Genomic DNA, 10,262 nt, shown 5'->3' on the forward strand with positions numbered 1-10,262 from the left:
ACCTGGGATGTATCTCTCTAGCACTTGACACCACTGCCATATTTCATTATATGAAGCGTCCCACCCACTATGCATCTTCTCTAACGCCTTCTGCTTAGCTATCCAAGCCTTGCGGTAAGAGGGCGTGTACCCCATTTGGCTACGAATATTGGTAATTAAGACAGGCACTGAAGTCCTGGAATCTGCCTTCACCGTGGGTATTATCAAGCTAGCTAACATAGCTGAATCTATCTTGGGATGATCTTGTAAAACACCTATAAATGGAGTACATTAAATAACGCAACATTACATAATAACAGTATTATTCAGAAACCGTCAATACTGTACCTGGAGCATATGTATGTAGACCTTTTTACTTTTTTATCTCTCACAACCCTATCCTTTTCCTCAACGAGGCGTAGATTTTCCTTGAACATGTGCCGTCTTGCACGGCACACTTTGCCTCAAACTTATCAGATTTGGATTTAACCACGTGGTAGTTAACGCCATTAGTGATGCTATGTTGTTTCAAAGCACCAATAAAACTATCCTTGTTAGAAAACTGATTACCAAATTCAAATTCACCCGAATCCAGCCCCAAACTTGTACGATCATGCAACCGGTGTGGTAGCTCTAGAAACTCCAATGCATCATCTGCAGACAGATCGACATTATGTATGTGGGCTGGAGGTAAGTATGCTTTGAATAGTGAATTGTCTTCTTCATCTGAACTCCTTTCAGCATCTTCAGGTTCTGTTGGAATAGGCTCTGGTTCAGAAAATAAGCTAACTTCTGCACCATCGGGCCCGAGCTCTCAAAGTGGATCTACATCGGAGTCATCTTCTAACCCAGCATCATCTGCAACGTACGAGGTCCCCTCACTGGTAGACGTCGTAGGGAGTACCTCATCTATTCTTCTGGGCATTTCATAACGTCCCCAATTGGATGTAGATTACCAACCACTAGAACTTGATGTCGTTCCCCAGTACGTATTTCTAGCATTATAAATCGAGCCACCGATGTACATGTCCCATCCACAGACAAAGTGTCTTGCAGGGGATGTGCATTCCACACCGCTACCAATTATGGGCTGTTCCGTGTTCTGTAACCCGCTAACCGAGTGTCGGCCAGGGGTCGTGTATACCTCTCGAACACCAGTCGCAAGTACATCATTTGGCGATGTAAATTGTACATATAACTCAATATAATGTGCTCAACTAGCAAGATGGGTCTGCAGCATTTCCTCCAAGCTACGAGCACCTTTTATGTCGAACGAGTTATATGTTACCGGATCAACAGAAGAACAAAATCGATACGTAATAGACAGAACTTTCATTGGCTTCGTTTCAAAAATTTTACACCTAATTCTTTTACGAAGTTCTGTCAAATCTATGTTCTGGTTAAAAACCAATCGCACTGTATTCTCCGATAAAAAAACAACACCGTTCTCGGTGTGGCAAACCTCACCATCATAGTAAATAACAACACTAATATGTTCACTCATCTTTAATTTCTAACCGTTTTAGCCTCTCTAAATTGTTCTTGCTGTAACTTATGCAATCTGAGAACATTTTTTGCCTCATTTATAGCCTCAGCCAAAACATGTTATTGTAGCAAAAGCGCGTCCACGTGGGAGCGATTTCAAAAATTCTTCTGATAAAGCATCCTGCTTGAAGCATTTTTTATACTATTTTCTCAAAAACGTCAACTCGAAATTAGTTTTTAGGACCTACTGTAACAAAAGCGTGTCCACGTGAGAGCGATTTCAAAAATTCTTCTGATAAAGCATCCTGCTTGAATCATTTTTTATACTATTTGTCGAAACCATTTTTTTGAAAACAAAAATTTAGTTGTCGACTTTAAAAAACAAAAAATTGGAGTCACCACTGATCCTTGATTGAGGTGTGATCAGCTCACCTTAAAAATGATTTTGGTCTACGAAATTTGAGAAAACAGGTTTGGGAGTCAGTTACGCACGAGGAAAGGGTTAGCACCCTCATAACGCCCAAAATCGGTACCAAATTGATTGTTTAATGTCTTGGTGTCGAAAACTTGAAAAGATTTTAAAAGAAAACTTTTTATCTTGAATGAATTGTAAAAAAAATAAAAAATAAAAAAATAAGATGTTCTTATTCCAAAGAATTTAAACGTCACACCCAGTAAGTTAGGGCGCAATATTTTTAATCTTCAAAATTAAGTTTGTCTTTTGATTTTTAAAACTCGTGCATTTAAACCTAAGAAGGATATTCAGTTATTTAGTTAAAATGAAGAAAATCGAAACCCAGTAAGTTAGGGCACAACTTCTCAAAATTAAAACCAAACGGCGCCATTTTGTTTTAACATTAAAACCAAAATTTCCTAAAAAAACATTTTCAGTTCATTATTTTCAGAAAACAAAGCAGAGGGAGGGATTTTTCTCTGCAAGGGTTTTTCTTAAACCAAACCCTCCAGCCGTCGCAGCCATTTTAGCAGGCCCGAAGTCTCCCTCCTGCTCCGATTCAGGTAGAGCAAACAGAGCTCTGTCTTCTTCCATGCAGGTAAGTATCTCCTTCTCTTTTCTTTTCGTTTTTAAGAAAAAAGGAAGAAAATAAAAAAAAACAAGTAAAAAAAAAGAAAAAAACAAAGCAAGACCGATCACCTTCAAAATTGTTTTTTTGTTATTTCTTGTTTCTGTATTTTTTGAATCTCTGATTGTGTAGCCCCTCTTACAAAAAAATTTGGCTTTTTATAGCCGAAATAACAGAAAAAAGAAAATCTCAAAAAATTGTTCTCTCCCTTTTTTACATTTTTCCTTTCTACTATTCTCTCTGTTCGTGGTCGTGGCTTGTTGCAGGAAGATCCTGGAAGGATCGTGCACGACGTAGGAGTGACGGGCAGTTGCTGTAACATTTGCAGAGTTGCTGTGCGTGGGGTGAGGCTGTTGCGACAGAGGCGGCTACTAGGGTTTCTGTGTTTGGCTAATTTGGGCTGGTACAGGGTTATTGGTTTTGGCCTTATTGGGCCTCATGTATCAAACCTCTATTTGGACTGCGTAAATGGATTGGGTATTTTGTCATTATTTGGCTTTTATTTGATTTTTTAATCAGGCCAAAATTGGCCTATTACAACTACCCCTCTTTGCTCATTATCATGTAACGAGAACGGAGCAAAGACTTTAGAAATGACCAATTTTGCCTGGTCGTGCCAGACTTCGGAGCCCTTTTCTTCAAGTAACCTCATTCCAACCTACTGCGTCCTCAGAGGTATAAGAACTAATACTTCGATCCACTCCACTGCAACATCAAAGACCCAGGATTTGTAACTCTTTAGGGAAATATTTGCTATCTTCAATCAGCTCTACTGCAACTTCAAAGAGATATGACTCGTAGCTTCAATTTGTTCTACTGAGAGTTGATGCGACCTGCTCTTCTACAATTCATAGAGATAAGATCTGATGTTAATCCGCTCCACTGCAACTTCAGGAAGATAGGATTATTTTCTTCAATTTGTTCCACTGCAACTTCAGGGAGATAAGACTGGATGCGATCTGCTCTTCTGCAACTTCAGAGAGATAAGATCTGATTTTAATCCGCTCAACTGCAACTTCAGGGAGATAGAATTATTTTCTTCAATTTGTTTAACTACAATGTCGAAGAAACAAGATTCGCCGTTGTGACTTCAATCTATTCCACTACACCGCTAGGGAGTAAGATCCGCCGTTGTGGCTTCAATCTTTTTAATTGCAATGTCGGGAAAACCAGATCTGCCGTCGTAGCTTCAATCTGTTCCACTGCACTGCTAAAGAAGTAAGATTCGCCGTTGTGACTTCAATCTATTCCACTATAATGCCAAAGAGATAAGATTCGCTGCCCATAGCTTCAATCCGCTCCGCTTAAGCTAATCCAAGTCTTAACGCCAGGGAGATAAGATTCGTCGTCGTGGCTTCAATCTGCTCCGCTACAACGCCAGAGAATTAAGATTCGCCGTTGTGGCTTCAATCTATTCCATTGTACAGTCAAGGCGATAAGACTAGTGTCTTCGATCTGCTTCGCTGCCAGTACAGAAAGACAAGATCTGCCATTTTCAACCTACTCCGCTGCTGCTCAGGGAGACAAGGCTGGTATCTTCGATCTACTTCGCTGTCAATACAGGAAGACAAGATCTGCTATTTTCAACCTACTCCACTGCTGCTCAGGGAGATAAGGCTGAAGTTTCACCGGTTTGTTCTCTGGGGAACATGACCTGTATAATTCAATTTATGAACTTAATTATGCCTAGCGATTAGGATGTGATGATTAGAATGAATCAAATGCTCCTAACTAGACGTGTATGAATGACATTTGAATGAAAGTAAAGTATTATTTTTCGAGAATGATCCCGCTTAGGTTGTCATTACTCAAAGTTTATTAAGATTTTATCACTGACGTGCTACAACACCCTCTTGATTGGCTGGCGTCTCTGAAGAAACACTTAATCAAACTACCCCCACAGTAAACTTCAAAGTTTAATCCACTGGGACACAAAATTTGTATCATCTTTTCACTGTAACCCAAAGGTAGGAAATCATGACTTTTCTCAATCTTCTCTTATCGCAATGTGAAGCTCTTTGGTCCTTTATACCGCTCTCAGGGTGTCATACCAAATGCCTATGCACAAATGAAGGATTTACTTCTCTGAAGAAACCTCTTCTTATCACAAGGTGATCACTGCTTATTTGCTCAATGAAGCTTTGTCACCAACACCCCGTCTTGTCATTTTGTTCAATCATTGCCTTTGACAACAAAATCCAAAGAGATAGTCTTAATTTAGACTCTTCCTTCTCAAATTTCCAACTTTTAAACCTGGTGCGTTCCAAACAATAGTCCTGTTTCAAGTTACTGTATTATCTAGAAACTTTTAGAGTAATATGTGAAACTTCCCTTGTGAAAGTTTTATTAGTCTATTAATCGTTATTCTAATGCAACATACTTGCAAAAAGAACAAAAAGATAGATAAAATAGAATTGATTTGAGAGCATAGCTCGAAATGAATAAATTATCAATAATATTGAGAATAAAAGAAGAATTGACTCGTCTCTTGAAAAAGAATGAAGTATTCCAAGAACAAGCAATTCAATATAAACAGTATGAAGGCTAGGTGCTCCAGATATCGTAGCTTGAACTTCTCTGTACAAACTTTCTGAAGACCATTTCGAGTTTGACATGTGCTTAGGAAATCTACAATACTCTGTCGATGCTCCAAGATGTCGCATACCCTTTTCTGCTGATTCAGGCATAGCAAGATCACCGCATGCCCCACTTTGATCAACATTCGAGTAACTCTGATCACCTCATGGCCTATTCTGATCAAAATTTGAGCCACCCTTTTCGGGTTTTCAACTCAAATCCCTTTTGGTTTAAGGCGCCCTTTGTGGGTTTTTACCTTAGCCTCTCCATTTTTACTCTTTTCATTTTTTTCATTTTTATTTTTTCATTTTTTCATTTCATTTCATTTTTTTACGACTCAAAGTGCCCCTTGCGGGTTTTTACCTTGGTCCTTTCTCCTTCTTTAAGTGAAGTATTTTTTAACTGAATCTGAGTTTATAGGATTAGACAAGTTTTGTACTATCCATCTCACTCAATATCAGTGCTCCTCCGGAAAAAGGTCTTCTTTACAACATAAAGACCTCCCCAATTTGGCACTCATTTTTCTCTAAAATCCTTTTTGTAGATGAAGGATAATTTTCAATACCAGGTCTCTCTTGTGGAATTCTATGGGATGAACCTTTTTTGTTGTAAGCTCGCATCATCCATTTTTGGTACATTTGGCTGTGACGAATAGCTTTTAGCCTTCTTCCTTCAATTAGGTTCCTACTTCAGCTCAGCAACTACCCGGAGAGAAAAAATTTCAACTTTAATGAAAAAAACCGTGATAAGCTAAAGAGAAGGCATTGCCCCGGTAGAGGTTTTTGTTTTTTGTTTTTTGTTCTTCTTTTTTGTTCTTTTTTCCTTTTTTACTTTCTTTTTTTTTGAAAGAACTGCACTCATAAGATTAGGCAAGTCCTGGTCATCCCTTTCGATCAGAATCAATGTTATTCCAGATAAGGTCTTCCACATAAAATCTTCTACTTTCATTTTGTATGCGAAAGATCTTCTTTGGTATCAGGTTTCTCTCATAGAGCCTTTTGGGGAGAAATTTAACTATGACGAAAAAAATTTGGATCTTCCTCTTCAATTAGAATGGAGTCCAACAAAAACACAGAGAAATGGAAACTTGATTTAAATGGGCAAAACTATGATAAGCCAGAGAAGAAGGCATTACCCCAGTAAAGAATTCTAACTGCATTGTTCATGATGTTAATCTTGAACATCGTGCTGTTGCTCAGATTACAATATCAATGCTTAACTCGAGCATATCCTGGTATGATCATGTGAAGACATCTTTGAACTCTTGAGGTGACTCAACAAGGTCTTGCTTTGTTTCTTCGGTTATGCATGTTCCCTCAAGGTCACAATATCCATTGTCTCCTCATGAGGTAAATTTGTTTTCTTTTCCTGCTCTACCGTCCTCAACAAGTCTGGAGATAGGCCACGATCTATGTCATCTTCAAAGTCATGAGATCCCTCTAAACACATGTCTCGCTCAAAAGGAGATTCTAAAACTGTAGCAGCGTCACTCAAGATATTGATATCTGGGGACCTATTATAGGTACAAAAGAATATACAAAGCATATATAAAATTATGAATAGTTATTTGTACAGTATGATTATGAATGAATGAATGAATTATTTGGAAAAAATCCAAAAGAATGTAAGAATCTAGAATTATTCGTAAAGAATAAAAATATTGGCTCAAAATAATCACAAAGATATATTTCATTAAAATAATAACGTTCAGACTTGAGCCTATTTCACAAAGGTGTTCTTATCACTTCTAGGCTAAAAGTAATAAGAGTGTTCTGAACATTACTCTGAATAAGCTCTAAATACTACAGAGATTTCTTCTGTAGTCCGATTGCTTAGAACACTCCCAAGTTTATAATGGCGAACCTCTAACAATGACCCTTTTAATTGTGTCTTCAATTGATGTGAAAATTTCCCACCATTGCATTCATTCCATTATCAATCATGATTGGGTAATGGACTTTCTTCACTAGATGAATCATCAAATTTGACAACGCCTATATTAATGAGTCTTTCAACTATCTTTTTAAAAGCAGTGCAATTTTTTATCGAATGCCCCACAACTTCTGCATGGTATTCACACTGAGCATTTGCATTATATCATTTAGGAAATTGGGGCAACATTGGTTTCAAATAGAAGGGGGACACCACATGTGCATTAAATAGGCTTTTATATAGCTCGCTATATAACATCGGTATATGCGTGAGCTGAGGCCCCTCTGTATTTGTCTTCATGTAAGATCCTCGCTTTAAAGGGCTCTAATAGCTAGTAGTAACCGTCTTTGGCTTGCTTGCGGTAACCGAATTTGAAAAACCCTTGTTATACCCACTCGCATTACTCACCTCATTTTTCGTTTTCCTTGGAGCCTTTAAAGTATTGATTTGGGAGTTCCACTCTCGCCTTTTCTGTTTGTGACGATCTTCAAATTGTTTTGGAAACTTCACCCTCGCCTGCTCTATTTCTGCTAGATCATTAAGGACAATAGGATTAGTTAAATTGCCCCTCGGGTTGGAACCTGAGCCAGTCTGGAAATTCACCCGTGTCGAGGTGCTGGTCTGATATTGGGGTTGGATGTTAACAACTAACCTTTGTGGATATGCATTTGGTTGTGCTTGGTTATTTGTTGGGGTGAAGCCTGGAGGATATATAGGGTCCTCATTATCATCCCCAAAGTGGACCACTGGGCTCTTTCCTCTTTCTAACCCTCTAGCCAATAATTGGGTTAACTGGCACATCATATTTCTTTGGAATTCTAACAGTTGATCCCTCATATCTTGTTGAAATTTGGTCAATTGCTCCTGCATCTGTATTTATATTTGCTCCAATTTCTCCAACCTTTGATCCATTTCTCTAGTCTTTGCTTGAGTACCGTAACGATGTTGGTTGGTGGGTTTTTCAGATTAACTGAAATAATTTTAATCAATTAGGATCTTTTGGTGGTCTTTAATGTATATGATGTATTGTAATGCAAACGCATAAGATGAATGTAAAAAGGCGTCAATTCTAATTTCAATTACTTTTAGAAAACTTTATTAGAAAATAAATCTCTTTACATAAAATGAGCTACAAATAAGGCTTTTCCCTAATACTCTAGGCCTTAATCTTTTTAAGTAACGAGGCCAACTCTTGTCCCCGGTCTGACTCCAATTCATACTTCACGCTCAATGTGTCGGCCTGTACTGCCAAAGTTTGTACGTGATCTGCTACTTCTCGAATTTGAACCACAACTTTTCCCATAATATGATCCCTATTTTTGACTTGATTCTGAAAGTAGTGAACTTGCTCCTTCTAACGACCTTTTTTTGCCTCTAAATGCTCAATTCGGACCTCACAATTTCACAATGTTGTTTCCAACTCCTCTATTCTGTTCTTCATCTCTTCAACCTTGCTTAGACTTGCATTTAGCTCTACTACAGAATTTCGACTTCTATGTTGACGAAGAGACCCTTCTAACTCAACCACTCTGTCTTTTAGTTTTCCATTTTCCTTTTGGCTCTCTGAAAAACTCTTTTCTAATGCATCATTTCGTGCTTGAACCTCTTGAAATTTTCTTTCCCACCAGTCTGACTTGTTTCTTTCTTCTCGAATCTCTTCACGCCACTGCTCTGAAGTTTTTCCAAGCCCGACAGTTCTCATTGACAGACGCAACTTCTTGTAATCCGTCTTCAAGCCATCTAATTCTTCTTCGACCCTATTCTTCCCCTTCCTTAGTTTATCAGCCTCGAGCTTTTGAACATCCACATCCAATCTCAAATTCATCTTTTCTTCCTCCATTTCCTCTATTTTCTTCTCTAACTCTACATTTCTTATTTCAAAGTCCTTCTTTATGATTTCCAACTCAGAAGGGACAACCCGCAAGTGTTCCTATATTGACTAACTATTTTCCTGACTTGGCCCAAGGTGTTATTGTTAATCCTCTTAACCCACCACTCGCTATACTCGGAAGTTTTCATTGGACCTACAGCTAATCCCTCCATTCGGCGAGTCTGATTCCATGCATTGGCCATCTCACGAGCTTTCTTTTTGTAACTTTCACCCCCGTACGAGAATTCACACTCGGTCAGTCCTTGAGTTGCAGGCACAAACTACCTTAACCTGTATTGCCTCAGCACTAGCAATGGGGCATAACCAACAGCTCCTCAAATTCCAAGCAAAGGAACCCAATCAAAATCCCCCCACCGATATAGGATCTCACCTAGAAGCAACCACGGAGCTCTCCACTCGATATCCTCCTCTTGCAAATTCTGAAAAATTTCCATCCATTTCTTTTTCGAGATGTCATCCCTCATTAGTGTAGCCACTATCTCCTTCAATGGTGAGTAACTTTCAGAGAAAATCTGATACGAAACTTTATCAACCTTCCAAAAGTGACCGTGGAACCATGCAAGTAGGAGCTACGCACATCCAATGAATCTACCCTCTTCTGCTCTCTGACATGCATTCAGTGACCTGAAAGTTTCTGCCAAAATTACTGGGGCTGGTGAAACTCTCTTATCAAGCCGATCAAATAAGTCAGTGACCGCCTCGTCAACATGTCCCAAAGTCTTAGGGAACACAACCAAACCATATATACTTAAAGCAAAAACATCTACCTTCTTTCTCACATCTGGGTGCGCTAAAATGAGGTCCTTCAAATTTTCCCAAGGAATGCACCTACCATCGCCCTTTTGCTTGATCCGAGCTGTAACCCACTGCTCACTCATCCCCGTTATTTTCATCAGCTTCCTCAAGAAGGTCGGTACATTTACCGCTTTCGAGTAGATTCTGTCTACTTGAATCTTCGAACACCGAAGTAAAGCCACGTATTCTTCTATTGTAGGCACCAAATCGACCTTCCCGAACGTGAAGTAACTGTAGGCTGGATTCCAAAATTGGGCAAGAGCTTGAAATAGACGCTTGTCTACCTTCATATCAAGTAAATAAGGCAAATCCCTATAATTTGAATAGAATAATTGTCTAACCTCATTATTCCATTGATCCCAAATCTCCTTCAACTCCTGCAAGTTGTTCTGGGTTACGCTAACACAGGTGAAGTCTCATAATTCTGATACGTATCCCTCGGCCAAACTATAACCTTTTTCGCGTTGTGTCATCTCAGCCCAAGCTCGGACAGCCGCATTGTCCTCCACTCTATCAAAAAA

This window comes from Gossypium hirsutum, chromosome D06 (assembly GCF_007990345.1).
Source record: "Gossypium hirsutum isolate 1008001.06 chromosome D06, Gossypium_hirsutum_v2.1, whole genome shotgun sequence".
NCBI classification, from domain to species: domain Eukaryota; kingdom Viridiplantae; phylum Streptophyta; class Magnoliopsida; order Malvales; family Malvaceae; genus Gossypium; species Gossypium hirsutum.